The sequence below is a fragment of the Hesperophylax consimilis genome, chromosome 1 (assembly GCF_061612785.1).
Source record: "Hesperophylax consimilis isolate HC1 chromosome 1, BYU_Hcon_1.0, whole genome shotgun sequence".
Lineage (NCBI taxonomy): Eukaryota > Metazoa > Arthropoda > Insecta > Trichoptera > Limnephilidae > Hesperophylax > Hesperophylax consimilis.
In genome coordinates, this window is record NC_142836.1 from 11663272 (window position 1) to 11681976 (window position 18705).

General features: G+C 32.0%; 1 non-coding gene across 1 annotated transcript; it reads right to left on the bottom strand.

The window, feature by feature from the left end:
- Positions 1-15076: 15076 nt before the first annotated feature.
- On the bottom strand, positions 15077-15185 carry LOC149426278 (U6 spliceosomal RNA). The gene has a single exon (XR_016303276.1). It is a non-coding gene; the product is annotated as a U6 spliceosomal RNA (small nuclear RNA).
- Between the last annotated feature and the right edge of the window lie 3520 nt (positions 15186-18705).

Consider the following 18705-nt stretch of genomic DNA (forward strand, 5'->3'; position numbering starts at 1 on the left):
TCCTCCATCTTTTACAACCTGGCGGTACTGGAACTACATGCAAAGCATCAGAAATTACTAAGGGGGGTTATTTTCCACTGTCTACCAGCGGCGCGGACGAGGCGTGCAGTTCTTATTTACAAAAATATATTTATCAACATGAATCATTGCAGCCACAATAGGAAATGTATTTATATATTAATTAGACTAGGAAATATTTTTATGTTAGACAATTAAAAAAAGTCAGGCCAATCATCTATTCAGTAAGGAATTATTGGATGGGGTGGTGCATATGAGAGAAATTAAAACCCTGTGAAAGTTGTATACAGACAAGTAAGTAATTTTGAAAAAATAATCTATATTCTTTTCAGCAAAATTTTGTGTCAAGTGCCGAAAATTGAAGTAAAAAAGATTCAATATTACAAGTATTCAAAAATAATACATCGAAAAAATTAAAACTTAATTCATAATCAAGACATAAATACAACATCCAAATTCCTCTATTTTCTACGCAAAAAACGCACAAAAATTATATTTACAAAGTGATAAAATATTTTAATAGTCTTCCCGAAGAATTAAAAAATATAACAGAATTGGTATTATTCAAGAAAAGAGTAAAATTATTTTTAAAAAAACTGAACACACGTAACATCATTAATAATATGAACTAAATTCTTTTCAAACCTTATTTATATTCTATTGTATTGCCACATCCTGTTATCATACACTAAATTACTTTTTATTCATACAAAATTAAGAGCTAGCTCTCTCCATTGGTGTTCTCATTAGTTCTCTCCATACTAAGAAACAAAGATTTCAAAATTTTATTCTTATGCCATTTACCAAGTAGGTATTACTGTAAAAAAGTTATAAATTAAAAAATGTATGTATTTTAAATTAATAAATTGGATAAACAAAGAATAGTTAGTACATTTATTTACTTATTTTACATAGATAAATTACAAACAATACAAAACAAAATGAACCTTTGTCTGTCCAACTGGGAAGGATTCCCGTTACAGGACAGCCAAATTGTGTATTTAGTAAATAATATTCTTACAATAGAATGGCGATGCTGTCAAAACCAAATTTGAGAACAATGTTGATTGCATTCGAAGTGACAGGATGGTTTCTTTATCCTTGAAAGAATCGCAAAGATGTAATTTATTACCAGGGTCAATTTGGATAACATTAGTAACTGAGACATCACAAGTCTGAGATTCTTTCCAGGGCATTTAGGAGAATATTTACAATTGTATAGTTAGAATTTCCACATTTATAAATCAGTATAAGACATATGAATCCTATAGTACTATATTTTTAGAATTTCTTAGCTACAAATGAAATAATGCTAACACACGGCCCCTGGGAAAGTAGCGAGTAAGTAGAACCATTGCATGATATTAGTTAGAAACGTAGCACACCACTGCCGTCCACGGGGACTGTTCCATTTGTCTGGGATTAATAAGAGTTGCCTTTCGGCAGATAACCACCCTGACAGCATTCTCTATTTATACGTAAACCTTTCAGGGGAGGATGTACTTGTATTATTAAATGGCCCGGGAGGATATTTTTGCTTGCACCTGAAGATTAAAATATCCTTTGCTCTAACAAATTCCTAGAGATTCATATGTACGAGTACAAAGCTGATGTAGTAGCAGAGGATACATTATCATCTTTTATTTTTAATAACTTTTCAATTATAAAGGCATTATTATTTGTTAATGTAAATACTAACCAAATGTATTTAAAATGTTGGGAATACGTGTATTACCAATTTTTGAAACAATTATAAATAATTAAGAATTTTAATAAAAAAAGTGTTACTTACAAAATATATCCACATTTTTCTTATGAAATTACTGGAATTAGAAAATCACAGTAGATACTTCAGAACATGAAGCCAAACAGGTGACAGCGACGATGACACCGAGTTATGATGACGATGAGTTATGAAATCAAAATATGAAAATAATAGGTTGCTAAGAGTGGTTTTACAAAAAGGGAACAAGCTACCTTTTAAGTCAAAAGCCATGGATTTTTTCCATCCAACTGTGGTCTCTGCTTTCTAAATAAAAAAGTTAAATATTTGCTACTTTGAGTATATCATAGAACTAATTGCTATAGTCAACCGTTATTTAAACACAGCTGTTTATTCTAGTCCATGTGCCGTCAAAACAAATATTATTACTTTCATCATAAAAACAATATGATCGCTGTCAATAACGTTCGGTAACGAAAACAAGCCTAATGTTATCGTGAGTCATCGATAAAGCAAACACTAGAAAGCCTTTAACTCGTTTCTAAGTAAATTAACCAATATTTGTATTTTATTGATAAGCCACCATACAAATTATATATTTATACATTCTATGTAACATATTTGAACATCCTTAATATAATATTTGAGTTTTGTTGTTATCTAAACTGCATGTTCAAAAAAGATTACTCTTTTTGCCGCGGAGATTACATATAATATGATAATTTCTTCTTCTACAATGGCATAGATAAACAATAAAAAGAAATCTTCCATTCATAAATTATAAATAAATTTTTCATTTTTATTTGCGTATCTGTCCAATATTTTGAAATAAGTATTCTTCGTGTTTCATTCGAAAATATAAATTTGAAATGTATGGATAAAACACCTGAGTTCGACTGGGTATGCGATCTTCCTTTCATTTACATAAAGTAAATGGAGAATTGGTGAACCAATCTTCGTAGAGGGATACAAACGAATCTTTTGTAAGTCCCTATGCTTCTACGTTGGTGTTTTAAATATTTTCGTTGGAGCGCGGTGTCCGGAATGCAGTTTCGCAATTCTTCCAACAAATGCAAAGCTTTATTAATAAAAATGTAGGTATGTAAATATTATTATCAAACTGAAGCCCTAAAGTATTTAGAACTCTCGAAACTCTGGCTTCATTACATTTATAGTTTTCTGCAAGAAATTTCTAGCTCAAAGCAACTATTAACCTTGTTTTTAGCTTTTATTTATTTATTTATTTATTATTGGATAATTTGTATAGCGCCGCTTTTGTGAGATATCACCTCAGGGGCGCTTTACAGTTGATGCAGATATTACAGAAAATATAAACATTACAAAAATAGAGTGAAGTTAAGTTAAGTAAAATGAAGTAAAGGAACAGGTGACACGAAGATAGAAGATGGAGACTCTGCAGCAAGAATCCCAGGTGGTGAAGAAACTGGTCCAGCTGCTGCAGCGAAAGAGTCCACCGCGTCCACCAACAGTGCCAGGACGAGGTTCGTCATCCGTCCAGGTATGTGTCTGCTGCTAATAAAGCGCTGACACACTATCCTCTCACAGATACCAGACCTTGGCAGCACCGCTATGACGTTCTGCGAAGATAGAAGATGGAGACTCTGCAGCAAGAATCCTAAGTGGTGAAGGAACTGGACCAGCTGCTGCAGTAAGAGAGTCCACCGCGTCCATCAACAGCGTCCAGGTATGTATCTGCTGCTAATAAAGCGCTGACACCTCACATAGATAAGAGACCCTGGCAGCACCGCTGTGACGTTTGGCAAGTCCATCATTTATCTCCATGTAATCCTGTTCCTGGTAATTGTTGAAGTGGTGCATTCTGTCCGCAATAAAAAGCGACGGTTGGGTAATAAATTACTCTGGGCTTAGTAAAAAATTTGCCAGTGTCCAAGCTTGCCCAGTTACCGAGAATTTTGTTGAAAACATCTGGAGTGCATTTACCGGTCGCCGTTCGTTTCGAAAGTCCAATATTTTTGAGCAAATTTCAGAATATTCACTTTAAAACACTGCACTCAAATCACATATTATAAAGTTCTAATAATTATTAAGTTTAATTTTATTTAAGTTCAAATGTTGATTGATTGATTTTAAAAATAATTTCAAAGGAATGTTGCCTCATTTCCCTTGAAAATACTAAAAAAACACAAAGCGGTTGGAGGAAGCATTAGGACGCGTCCTGCTGCCACGAAGGGCGCTACAATTATCATAATTTAAGCCGCGAGTTACAAAAATATATATAATATGAAGGTTTTGTTTTTATTTTTATTTTTTATAGCTTTAATAACACCAAAAAAATAAAACAAATCAGTAAATCTTCTGTAGCTACATTAAAAAAGTTCATTTTAAATCTTCAGTAGTTTCTTTGAAAATTCACTTTCGATGCTGAGAGATAAAATAAACAAATCCAATGTTTTTAATGAGAAAACCGCTGGTAGATTAGGTTTTTATTCAATATAATTCTCAAGAATCTAAAAAACGACCGAGAAGATGCGGAAATAATTTATTTTAATATGTACACAGTATATTGAGACTCGCTTGACGACGTTCCTGTGCACATTAAAAACAGTATTAAATTTTGTGAAATAATACTATCATCGTAGTTTATTTTATATTTTATTTTATCGTTTTAGTATAATCATGCGAAAACTGAATTACTACAAACTGTCTTGTTTTATAACATTTTGTCATTTCTTATAATGTTTATTTAAATTTTATATTTCTTTGTTATTTATTCATATATTGTGTAGGTACAAATACTAAATAAATAAGTAAACGAACTGGAATGGAATTTTATTGGTCTAGCTAGAAAATATGAATAATTATTGTTTATGCTTAAATGTACGACTGTTTGTATCCTAAGTAAAATAGATGAAAAATGAAAAAAAATTAACAATCGACTTTTTGAAACCGATTTCCAGCGAGAATACCGGAGGAGACAATTTACAAATTTCGTCTAAGCTTTTGAATTAAAACTAGTCAGTATACATTCTCCGAAAATGTATACAAATATTTATGTAACGGGTTATAAGTACATACTTATAACCCATTCAGAGGTGATAGCAATATAATTTCTTGCAAAGCAGGTCAATCGTTGTGCAAATGAGTATTTAAATGTAATGAAATGGATGTGATAGAGTTTTTCAAAAATACGTGATGCTTGACAAGTGCCAATTTTCAATATAGTTCTGTGAATGATGAGCGAAATATGCTTTACGGTCATAGATTTTATTACCGGTAAAAATGTTAGAGGACTCAGTATCAGTCCTCTAACATCTTACATTCAAATTAAATGATTAAATTTTCGTAAGGTACCTGCTCATATTCCAACGTATTTGCAATCTTTGTTTAAAAAATACGCAATGTGTTTTCTATTCCAAGAGAAACAAAATATCATTTTTTAAAAAAGGTGTTCATGTCAACCCTCTTCAAAATGTCAAGTTTTATTTAGTTATCTGAATAGATATCTGATTTTGTCAAATTTTTGAATTAAATAATAATGTGATATCTTGGTGCATTGGTGGTAGATATTTTCGAAAATAATTATTCACATATAAAAAAACAAACGAGGAAAACTAAATAGAAATAAAGCAATAATTATGTGGGTTTATCTTTTTAAGCCAACGCTCTTCAGCAATCTGAAAGTATTATTGTCCCAGCGTCTGGACGGTGTAGGCCCTCTGATTGGTCAAATTTAAATTGTCTGTTTCGGGTAACTTGAATATTAAGACACAATTCCATACTAAAATAGGATCGCCTCATAATAATACGAAATTTCTTCATAAGCATCGTTTCTGCTCATATAATTTTTGGATAATATCGAAGAAAATATGTTTTAGAAAGTTCATAATCCATTGTATCAATTACATTACAATGAAAATTCTCCACAGTTACGTGATTATGTTTGACGTTTATAAAAATTCACGCGTTTCTTCAAGATGGCCGACAGAGCGCACCTCTGGCGGTTTAAAAACGAACCAAATGCCTGGCGCGAATATTTAAATATGCAGCTAACAATACTTGACTACTTACCATTAACAAGCGTTTTATAAGAAGATTTCTTCTTGAAGCTTATCACTTTGTAATGGCATTTATCATTATTTTTTATATATTTTTTTCTTATTAATTATATCTGATTTTATATTGGCATGTTTTCTAATTTCTAAAATTGCAAAATGATTTATTTGCGATGCTTTATATCCTGAGTGAAGTATTTTAAGACCTGAATTTTTATCGAAAGTGTGATCATTATTTAAAAGATTATTTGCAAACTCAGATTCACTATTTCCATTTATAGCCCTGCGATATTCTTTAGTTCTGACTTCAAAGTTTCTATTGGTTCTACCTTTGTAAAAGAAATTACAATCATCTCAATTGAGTTTTTAAACTCCTGTTTTTTTTGTTTGAATTTTGCTATCATTATTATTAAGAATATATTTCTTCATTGTTATTAGTGTAAAACGCCAGTTGAATGGTACCAGGATTGTTTATATATATATAATTTTAGAAGTATCGTTATCCACAAACAGAATTCTACGCCATTGTTTATTTCTATCTTTAGAAAGACCGTTTGAAGAGAATGTGTTTAATTTTTTTATTTAGTATTTCAACTATCAATTTATTAGAATAACCGTTATTAAATGCTATTTGTCTTATGAATATATTGTTTTATGGTTATATGCTATTTGTTTTTTTCAGGTCTTAAAATACTTCGCGATAAATAATTTTGAAATTTTTGAAATGAGGAAACATATTAATATAAAAGCAGATATAATTAACAAGAATTTTTTTATAAACTCTCTTTTAAATATTTTCCCACTCAACTGGTCTTTCCCGTCTAACGATATTGTAATTCCTAATTATTATAAACCCAGCCTACTCTTACTCCTCCCCCCTCCTTCCACTTCTTCTTTCTGAATTGCAATCTATATTTAATTTTTGACTTCGGTGTATACACAATAAAATGTAAGCATTATATTTATTTATTTATTGGACAATTTGCATAGCGCCGCTTTTGTGAGATATCACCTGAGGGGCGCTATATTGTAATAATCTACCTTTATATATAGATTTTTACTCTCCTGATGAAGGTGTATATATAATCTAACTTTAAACTTTATTAGATACAGTAACAGTTGTAGGTAAAGAATTACCACCAGTTGGAGTAAAATTAACACCTTTTAATTAAACCGACTGCTAATGTCACCGCACAATTACCCTCCTTTTATTCATAAACACGGGTACAATTAATCAATATGTAATAATCTATTATTTAAGTCAACTTTGTTAAAACTATCTTTAATTGTGACAAACTAAACGATATTGATTCAACTTATAGACATTGACGGTTGTAACACATATTTAAGCACTGCAAGTCTCCTATGAGCTAATTATATTAGGTACGATAACAGTTAATATCAGTTGTAGACATGTAGTCAATAATAGTGTTTCATTTGAAATAATCCATCACAAATACGTAAAATTTCATTTATTCAAACAACTGTCATTCTTATTATGCGTAAATTTAGAATGTTATTATTAATTAACTCCTTCCTGTTCCGTGTTTTAACAATATATATACTCACCCTCTCTCTGTGAATGTTCTAATATCTATCTATTAAATGTAACTGTTGTTAATATCACTTAAAATGGGCGAAGCCCAAGCAAGAGCCGCCCGCAGGGCCTAGCAGAAAAAAACCCGCGGAGCGGGTTTTTAACTGCTAGTATTACATTTATTTATCTAAGTACATTAAAAACATATCTATTAATTAAATTAATTCATTCAATCAACCTGAAAAAATCATTATTGTGCTATGAAAGTACTCCAATCAGCAAATTCAAAAATGATTCCACTAGCCAAGTTCACATTTATAAACGATACAAAAAACCTTTGTATATTTTATATAATGACGACATGTACTTAATCACTACATCGTGTAAGCAGTAAATTATCACACTAGTCTGCAAAATCATAATTTATTGCATCCCACCCCAAAATATTTTCAATGCACTTTCTTAATAACTGTGGCGAATTTTTGATATTTGCGAGATGGGCCTGTTAAATTTTATTACGTATTTGCCGATATAAACCACAGGGAAGCCGCGAAATAGTATGTACATAGTTGATTACAAATAAGTAAATTGTTGCACATAATAATGCAGTGTGCATTCAAAGGTGGTCCAGGGTATGACGTCACTAGGTCAATCAATACTGCAGCTGGAATCGCTTTGGAACGCCGCCAACTTTAACTCTGTAATGCTTTTTATTCCATTGTTTTAAATTGGTACCTACAGCTGATGTAATATAGTTTCCTTAAAGTCTTATGTTTTTCTACGTAAAATAGTTTTAATCGCTGTGTAGAAACTATGTTTGATTATTTGAAGTCTGGAGAAGTATTTTTTTAGGGTGTGTTCTCGGGTCTGATTATAGCTTTTCACATATCTTTTCTGGAATTACAGGATCGGTACAACTATTTCGGATTGGATAACGTTCTACTAAAATTTAGCGTGATTCATTGAAATAAATTACCGTTACAGGTTTTAGGTTAAAATTGATATATATACCATATGCCATAATATATAGGTATACCACAGTTTACAGAAGAATTATTAATTAATAATTAATTATTGGCCATGATATGCTAAAACGGGAAATAATGTGAAAAATATAAAATTGTTGTAATAAATCTTCTGAACTTATTTGAATATATTTTTTGTGTAGATTGTGATTTTTCATTCGGAGGTCTTAGACTGTTTCAGTGAAAAAGGATAATCCTGGCTGTATGAGATTAATTGTAAAATACATTATATTATAAAGAGAACCCACATATCAAAAATTAATATCTAATAAAGTGTTTTTACTATTTTTTTTTCGCTACGAAAAAATCTTCCAGATGAAAATAGCCAGCAACTGTTTTTTTTTTATTAATATCACCTCTAAGTATACACTGCATTCGAATTGACAACATTTGATATATGTGCAGATTGTGCACGAACTCTTAATCGCATTTAATGGGTTAATTGTGGATATATAAGATTCAGTAGAAATAAGAACTTTTCTCGGCTCGACTGGAACCTGTCGGCTGAAAATTTCAAAAGGTAATGTTCTAAAAAGGTTTTAGCTAATAAAAATGGGAAATAATAAAGCTTTTCTTTACTCTACTGATTGGAATATTTTTATTAGCCTAACATAATAATATATCACATTATTTTACCTACATAGTGTATTCAAACATTACTGAAATCCACTTGGGTAAATCAGATAATTTTTGTCGTAGAACTCCAGGACCTACATATGATAACGATAGGTTTTGCTTGGATAAAAAAGATGTATTTATATTATTGAATTTATTTTAGAATAAATTTTTTAAAAATCTATAAGAGACATTTTTGTGGGCGGTGACAAGCGCAGAACCTTTCTGTGACAATATAGGATAGGTTTTACATATTCTGGCTAAATTTTTTTGATGTTATCCAAATCCAAAAAAGAACATGTCATGTTGGTGATTCAAAATCTTCGAAGAAATGTCAAACTCTATAGTCTATAACAAATTAGAAGTTTCTCCCGACCTTTCGTGGGTTGAAATCAGCCATTTTGCCTTATTCGCTGTGTGACTTGTTCCCTATAAGACATGTCGCCTTTTACATTTGTGTGGGTAAATGGTATGTTCTCCGCCAAAATGGCCAAATATGATAAAAAAATATATCTGACGTGACACGCGTGTTTATCAAATAGAATATATTCAGATCCTGGGGCGAAGGAGAGTAAGAAGGGTGAGAAGAAAAATGATATCCTTCAGCTTTCGGCTAGAAGCCCGGGGCGGGAGGGGGACACAAAACAAACCCCCACGCTTCAAATTTTTGCAAAGATTCACATATGACAGATATATTTTCCGCAATTTATCTTACATTTTTCTTGAATTTGTGAGGAAAATTACCAATTCGGTTTGAATTTTTTTTCCCTTGAAAGAGATAGTGTTTCCTTTACGGCAGATTTTAGAAGCTCGTTTTAAATTCTTTATAAGGATTTTCTCAGTAAGCAACAAGTTTGTTAAATACCACATACACACAAAGTTTATTTCAGAGCATTTGATACATTTGGGGACACTGTTAGGAAAGATTTTTAAAAGTAGAAGACGTCAACATAAATTATGTTATAAAGAGGAAACACATCCGGAAAATCGTAAAAACGACCAGTTCAATCAATGAATCAACGCATTACTAATGTTCTTAAATTTAAGCATAAATGGTTGTCCTTATTACGCAGGAAATTTAAAACATTGATAGTTTCCGTACACATGACGACCGCACAATGCCCTGAGATCGAGCAAATAAATAAATACTTGAACTTTAATCATTCCAACTAAATACAAAGTCAAATACAATTTAAATGAATGTTTTTGACAATAAGTTGAACACGAAAAACTTAAATTGTCATATGTTTAAACTATTTCTACCTAGTTTATAAATTATAGTTACTATACAACAATTTATGAATGTGAATGAGGCAAGGAGTGTGTGCCAAGACCGAGTTGTTTGGCGGTCCGTCCTCTCTGCCTACCCCTGCGGGGAAACGGCGTGATGGTTAGTTAGTTAGTTAGTTTTTTAGTTTATACAACAACTTTATACATATTTGTTCAAATTATCGTTGACTTGCAGGATATTGGCAGATTATCTAATCTTTTGTTACTTATTTATATTTTTTGTTACCTATATTTTATGAAAATAAAAATAAGTAAGTAAATACAACTTGATCATTGATGGGAAGGCCAGCACACTTTATTTTTCTCCTTTTCCACGATCGGAGCAACTCATCGCTTTGTGCGGGCTTCGTATGTATGGAACCAGAAAAACGAATTGCATTTAATTTAAAACGTACCTTCAAATACAAGTTAATTAAATAATTTATTATTCAGCGTGAAATTTAAAATTGTAAAAAGGGCAGTCATAAAAATAACTAGCTTAAAATATTACCTTCCAAACGAAACAAATTCACAAATGTACATAATCCATAGTCACAGTTGTTGGATTGCTACTGACGTATTAAAAAATGCAGGCATTGAATGGCAAATTTGTTGCATCGCAGCCGTTTCAAAAAGTGCAATTTCAGTACTATGGAAAGGAGAACGACGTGGATGTTTGCAATCAGATTATTTGGAATTACATGTATCCGAAGAGAGGATTTTTTCCGTACTTTTGAATAAAACAGCACAATGTGACGCAAATTGTGTTTTGACAAGTAAATCTTTTGTCTGACAATTATTCACTTCAATAACGGTTCAACTTACGTTTAACCACATATCTGTCAATTTTTACGGCATCGAAGTGACAGTCCATCAGAAGCGATGTTACTAATGTGAATTCCGCACAAGAGTCCAAACTCCTCCCAACCGCCTGGATATAGAAATACTAGGTATGTTGTGAGGCGAAAAGGTAGTGGGGAGGGGAAGGATATGGAGAAGAAGATTGAAACTATCTGACTATTCAGATCTGCAAGGAGAAAAGTGATCCTGTTAAAAAACTGACAGCATGCTAACTTCTTGATACGTGATTCAGAATATATAGTGTAAAGAGCATGTAACACGCGTTCTTTTCGTGATGTATATCGTTACGGAATCCTTCAATATAATATGTCAGTATCAATATCAGTATTTGTATAAACACGTGTTCCGCCGTCCTCACAAAACATTTGCTTTTGACTGATACTTTGTTAGGAATTAAATAAATTTATTCATTATAGGATTACAATTTGAGCAGATTTATAATAAATCATCCTATTTCATGTCAGTAAGTTTTCTCCGTGTACTCACCAAACACGGCTAAAGCCAATTCAAGCAACGTTTCAATTTTGAACGGCGAATTTAAGAGTATCTTCCACTCTCGAGTAGAACAAGAAAGAACATAACAAATGCTCTATTAGCGTATTTCATGATACAATTTATTTCTTAAAACGAGAATTGAATTTCCAATTAAAAAAAAAATTGCAAAGAAATTCAAATGGAATGGCTTAAACGATATCAAGTGAGACAGAGCGCTGCGCTAATGGGCTAAGTAGAATCTTTGTTTCAATTTAAATTTCTATCGAAGGCACTTACAGTAATATACTGCTGCAGCACCTGGCGTTGCCTGGGCTTTGTTCTGCATTAAGGTGTAGTTTTTATAAATTTCACGTAAACATAAAAAATAATGTAAAATATTTTTATATGGCATCCTTATGCTTTGGAAATCAAGTGTGCAAAATTTGATCGAACTCGGAATAAAACTGTAGATTTTTTTACAAATCAAATCCACTCGAGACCGCCAGAAAAAACAAACATACGCTCTCCTTTGTACGTTAGATAATAAAACTGCGCATTCGTAGAAGAATCCTGACATAAATTCAAACCACTTACAATATAACCTTTACGTACAAAATATTTTAATGTACCCAATATAAAAGCCACATGGGCAGGTAATCACACACATTAATTGCAGTTATAATGACTCCATATTATACGAAAACTAGCTTTAACCCGCGGCTTCACTCGAATGGAATTAAAGCGAAATGACTGTAAAAATAATTTTCTCACGGGAACGGTTTTTTTTGCTGGGATGATAAAAAGCCTATGTCACTTATTAACCCAGTATTCCAACTATCATGTCACGCAAAAAAAAACGTCGATCGATCGCTCCGTTGCAACGGGAAAGAAGGACAAACACGCTCTCGCATTTTCAATATAAGTTACAATTTAAAATTAACAAATTGAGAAATAAAAGTTTTCAAATAAAATTTACTTACGCAAGCCGGGATTTGAACCCACGACCTCCAGATTGCTAACCGAGAGCATTACCCCTCGACCACATCGAAAATTTACGGGATTGTTAACAATAATATAAAAATAACTTGGCGAAGTTATTCAAACCCAGAATTTATTATTTGTAAGAATTTTTTTAGTTGTATAAGTAAAGTAAATATTAGGTTCATACTGTTCCTAGGCAGGTGCTTGTTTACTAAAGTTATGTGCATGTGAAATATTCTTAAATAGGATGCAAACAACACATTTATTTTATTTGTACTTTTCCTTAAAAAATATCTATATTCATGAACAATCATCCTCGAAAATTTTCCCCACGAATATAAATCACTGTGTAAATAAAACGGCCCTGTAATGACGTATGTTTCATCTAATTATTTTAATGTAGGTTATCATCTTGCAAAGGTTGGATCCGGAAGAACTCTCAGAGCGGCGTTGATCCGTACGGGGAGGGGTTGCTATTCCGGCACCCGTTAAGTTGCCCAGGTGCGGTAGGTTATGCAATAATGCCTCGGGCGACGCGCGAGATCGCGTCGGCAGACCTAGGCAAATAACGTCGGCCGCCCGTGCCGCATCTCCGGATCGCTAAATGATATACTCCGCCGGTAGTGTGTTGCGGCATTAATTTAGAACTCTCTGTGAGTAGAATGAGGTTCTCGATCTTTTACCTAGCTTCCATAGTGTAAATAAGACGCTATGACAATTTAGAAATTCTTTATAGAATGGCCAAAACAATTTCAAAATGTACTTGACCAAAAAAAAATAAAACTCAATATCTTGGTCACATTATGAAAAGAGACATTTAAGATTGACTGAAAACCATCAGGAATAAAGGCGACGAATGTAATTTTGTTAGAGCTCTTTTTTATGAGAGTTCCGTACAAGAATCCCAACTGCTCTTAACCATCTGGAACCAGTGCCAATGGGACTATGAAATCCCTAAGTTGGGTATATTATGAGGTTGAAGGTAGTGGGGATGGGAAGAAACAAAAATACCTGGCTATTCAAATCTGATCACGAAATACGGCTTATGCCATTTCAAGCTACGTTTGGAATCTGAATGTTGCTTCAGGGCGATACTGAAAGTGTATACAGCTCCACTTTGAGGAATGAAAATAAGTGAGCTTAGAATACTTCCAGGCTACAAACTGGACCGTAAAGATTGCACTGATATCAGCCAACTCAATAAGAGAGGGCGCCGGAAGAAAGAGGACGAAAATAATGAGGACATACTAAACATAATGTATTGTTTTGAGTATGAAATTTAACGCATTTTACATTACAAATTCTTACGAAAAAAATTTAAGGTGTTGCGAGTAATTAAAATGCCGTGAGAATTATAATGACCTACCTGTTTTTATTTTTGAATTGAAACTTTACAGTTAAAATAATTTTATTTGAAAATACCATATTCAAATAATAATATTACATTTTTTTCTTACTAAGTGTATGTTTTTTTCATTCAATAATATTACAGGTTAATATTTATTTATCATTTCTTTCGGTTTGAAAAATATATATTTTTATAATTAATTATAATTTTCAAAAAAAAAAATTCTTTCTAGAGCAATCCCGATGAGTTTACAAAACTCACTTTTGGATGGGAGGTACTTACAATATATGGGATGGGAGTAATACGTACAATTTTACATTGGTATTTTGATATCAAAATTGTAAGTTTCACGTACATAACATTACAAAAATAGAAAAAAAGGATGTTACGTTGGACAAAAAAGAAGAAACAAAAAAGGAAACAGACAGGGATATGGTCTTTACATTATATATTTACGTTTAATTATCGAATAAAATTGTGTTTGTATTAATGTTACGTAAGGCATTTAAAATAAACAAAACGCTTCCACTATAAAATGAAATTCCACGTCGATTTCCAAACAGCAGAAAATGAATCAAATATTGCGTTGAAGGTTTTCACCCAGCAAGCGCCGCACCTTTGATATTCAAATAACCACGATTTTATTTATTTATTTATTTATTATTGGATAATTTGTATAGCGCCGCTTTTGTAAGATATCACCTCAGGGGCGCTTTACAGTTGATGCAGGTATTACAGAAAATATAAATATTACAAAAATAGAGTGAAGTTAAGTTAAGTAAAATGAAGTAAAGGAACAGGTGACACGAAGATAGAAGATGGAGACTCTGCAACAAGAATCCCAGGTGGTGAAGAAACTGGTCCAGCTGCTGCAGCGAAAGAGTCCACCGCGTCCACCAACAGTGCCAGCACGAGGTTCGTCATCCGTCCAGGTATGTGTCTGCTGCTAATAAAGCGCTGACACACTATCCTCTCACAGATACAAGACCTTGGCAGCACCGCTGTGACGTTCTACGAAGATAGAAGATGGAGACTCTGCAGCAAGAATCCTAAGTGGTGAAGGAACTGGACCAGCTGCTGCGGTAAGAGAGTCCACCGCGTCCAACAACAGCGTCCAGGTATGTATCTGCTGCTAATAAAGGGCTGACACCTCACATAGATAAGAGACCCTGGCAGCACCGCTGTGACGTTAAAAATGTGGAACGCTTCACGATTTTGCGTGTCATCCTTGCGCAGGGGCCATGCTAATCTTCTCTGTATCGTTCCAATTTTAGTATATGTACTGCCGAAGTCGTAGTAATGTTATGAAAACGTTATTTTCAACAGAATGTTTTCAACAGAGAACCTTTTAATGTTGTGTAAAAATGCAATATATACACAACTTTTAAGGTTACGTACAAATTAGTTTTTACAAATATTATATAATGTTCGAAAATACAGTAGATACTGGCCCTTAACTACTTTTTAAAATGAAATACTTTGTTGCGAGATTGCACTATTTAGATGTGTTTTGCGCTTTTTTGTTGTTGTCAAGGCCACTTCATTAACTATAGAGCAACATAATTTAAGTGTGTTTATTTGAAATAACATTTTCAAATGTTATTTTTTTCAGTAGTATTTCCACCTGCTTCATGAAATTAACTATTCATTATTCGCAAGCCCGCCGTGTTGGAACTGTGGAAAAATACACTTTTATTATACCTTAAATCCAATTCCCAAGTGTCAATCATTCGAGCTTTCCAATTTAAGTGTATCCCGAAATACAGGCACCCGGAAAAGTATGTTGATACCATTACATCGTAAGAATGGACGTTTATTCTGCACTATCCTTACGTACCACTGTGCGTCATCAATACATATATATTATGATTAATTAAATATTAGATTAAGGGTGCAGAATAAAATGAAGGTACACATTGAAAAAAATAATTTAAAATACAGCTAAATACTTTTAAGACAAGTAGAGCATGTATTTTCACAGAATGGTGGCTTCAGTTTTATGGTGTAATGTGTTATGTTTTATGGAATAATGGGTTATTTTTTTTGGTATAATTGAATATTTTATGGTAAAATGGTATATATCCAAATATTTATACACAATAAACATGCAAAAAAACAAATAAAGCTTAAAAATAAAATTATTTTTTCCTACGAATTCAAATATTTTAGTAGTAGTGGAAGGCAAAATTGTTCAGTTAAATGTCTTCAAAATGGAAATTTCCGCTTGGAAACGAATGATAATAGAAAAAACTAACTGAATAATGAAAAATATTGATAATTTATTAAGATTCTCTTCAAATTATTCGTAATCCGATTAAAAACGGAATCGCAGCCATTGGGTTCTTATAAGTTTCCTGATAGACTTTAAGTAAATTTCCAATTTATTGTCACGATGTATAGAAATAAAAAAACCTTTACATTTTCGCATGTAGTCATTATATTTCAAAGACAAATGCAGGTGCATGAACACGTGATCGGATATTATTACGAATTTACTCTTATTACTCTTATTACTTATTATTTTAAGTTTACCAGGTCAGTTTAAAATTAATAGGTCTCGAAAACGAACATTTATAGAGATTCTTAATAAATTAGCAATACTTATTTTTCTCCGTGTTGTCTTTACGCGCAATTATTTTTTTTCCATTTTGTTTACGAATCGAACAAATTACCTTTGGACTAAATATACAAGTCATGGTTTTACAATGAAAGAAATCAACATTCCCGTCATATTACTGAAACCTTTACGTAGACTCTCATAATGAGCAGAGAATGTTTCAGATTTTTCTCTCACATCCACTGAACTGAAAAACACGTTATATTAAATTTGTAATGCTAATATATTTTACATTGATTACATCTTTGAAGGATTTAAGCGCAACGAAGGCTTAATTCAAACAAAGGGCACGAGTTCAAACGTCTGGGCGATGGAAACGCAGGCAACATTAAAATTGATTCGAGCAAAATCAGGTGGGCGACAAGAAAAAATCGACGCACCTACCAGCGGATACGTGACTGGAGTTATACACAAAGTAGCGGGACAACCTCTCCGAAGTGACGCTGGGCGGATAAAAACTGCATTTGCGGTGGAACTTTGACAAAGGTTTTTAACAGATTGGCAATCCTGAAAAAATCTAGCTGCATAGGTTTCTCGGTATATGTGTGATATTACATCAGATTTGTATATACTTAACAGTCCTAACACTAGATTATCATATAGTTTTGTCTCATTGGACATCTACAAAGCGGTAGGTACCGACGATTTTATTTTTTTGCAAATCCTGAAATATAAGCCCTTATCAGCCGCCACTAGTTGAAAATTTTTTTTGAATTTATTTTTTATTATAACATATAAACTAATTATTTAAATTAACATAATAAGTACCTACACATTTCAAATTATAATTAAAACATATTTGCCTTTAAGATAGTCTAACACTCCTATATGTATATGAGAAGAAAAAAATTGTTATACATATTATAGAGTGAAGAGATTTTTTTAAAATTTATAATAATAAATAATATAGTATAAAACCAATATACTAAAAAGTGATAATACATAAAAGTAACGAGATGTCTTCGTGGTTCTAATAAGCTTAATTATTTAATAAAGTGAAGTTTATTTTATTTTTAAATTTATTATAATCAGTTTCTAATGTCAGCTCTGACGCTAGTTGATTAAACCACACCACTCCAGTGTAGTGGTGTTGTACGAAACTGGTGTGCATTAATGGAGTGCATAAGCGACCCATTGTATTTTGCCTATTGCTCTCAACACAAACCATGGCATGGTGTGACTTCTTATAGAGATCTTTATGGATTTGAAGCAGCGTATTTTTGTGCATGTTTTTTTAAGTGGTGGGAATTGGAAGCCTTGGAAAAGTCGTGACGTTCGGTAATGTGATTTTATTATTAGCTTTTGAGTGATTTTCAGCTGTAAAAATGATGTTTTGTAAGCTCCCCTCATGCAACGATACCATTCTGTATTATTATTAGAGCATAATAAATATTTTTAAGATTATTTTAGTTAAATATTCTTAATCTTTTTTTTAATAATTATAATTTATGATATTGTTTATCTGAGTTATCCAATTAAGGTTTTTGTCTATTATTACACCTAAATATTTAATTTCATTTTTATTTTCTATGCATAAACAGCCATTATTTTTGCATGTTAATTTTAATGATGTGAATTTTATGTATGTATTTTATTATCTAATGTAATAAGAGGTATTTTTACTAAAAAATAGAAAATAGGTTTTTTCAATGATTAATATTAATAAGTTTTTATCAAACCATTCTTTTACCGCAGTGATTACATTGTTAGCAATTATTTTATTCAATGAATTCGCTTGAAATAAAATTGCAGTATCATCTGCATATGTAATGAGTTTTCCTGTTATTGGTAATTTAAATTTATTATTAACATTTAATATGAATAGAATGGGGCCCAAAATGGTGCCTTGTGGTATTCCAAAGTCAGTTGTGTTCGGTTCACAGAGAGTGTTGTTTATTTTTACATATTGATTTCTGTTTCTAACAACTATTTCTATTGAGTTCAGAAAACTTTCTATCCACATTTAAGCGTTATCTATAATTCCGATTTTGTTAAGCTTGTACAGTATTTTTGTGGCTTATGCTGTCAAAGGCTTTCTTTAGATCTATGAAATTTGCAAGAAATTTTTTGCCTTTGACTAGTGCTTGCGACTAAAATCTATGATTGCGTCCTGGGTGCTTATTTTTGAGCAAAATCCAAATTGTTGGTCAATGACTATATTATTATTTTCAATATATTTTAGTAGTTGCTTTTTTGCTACCTT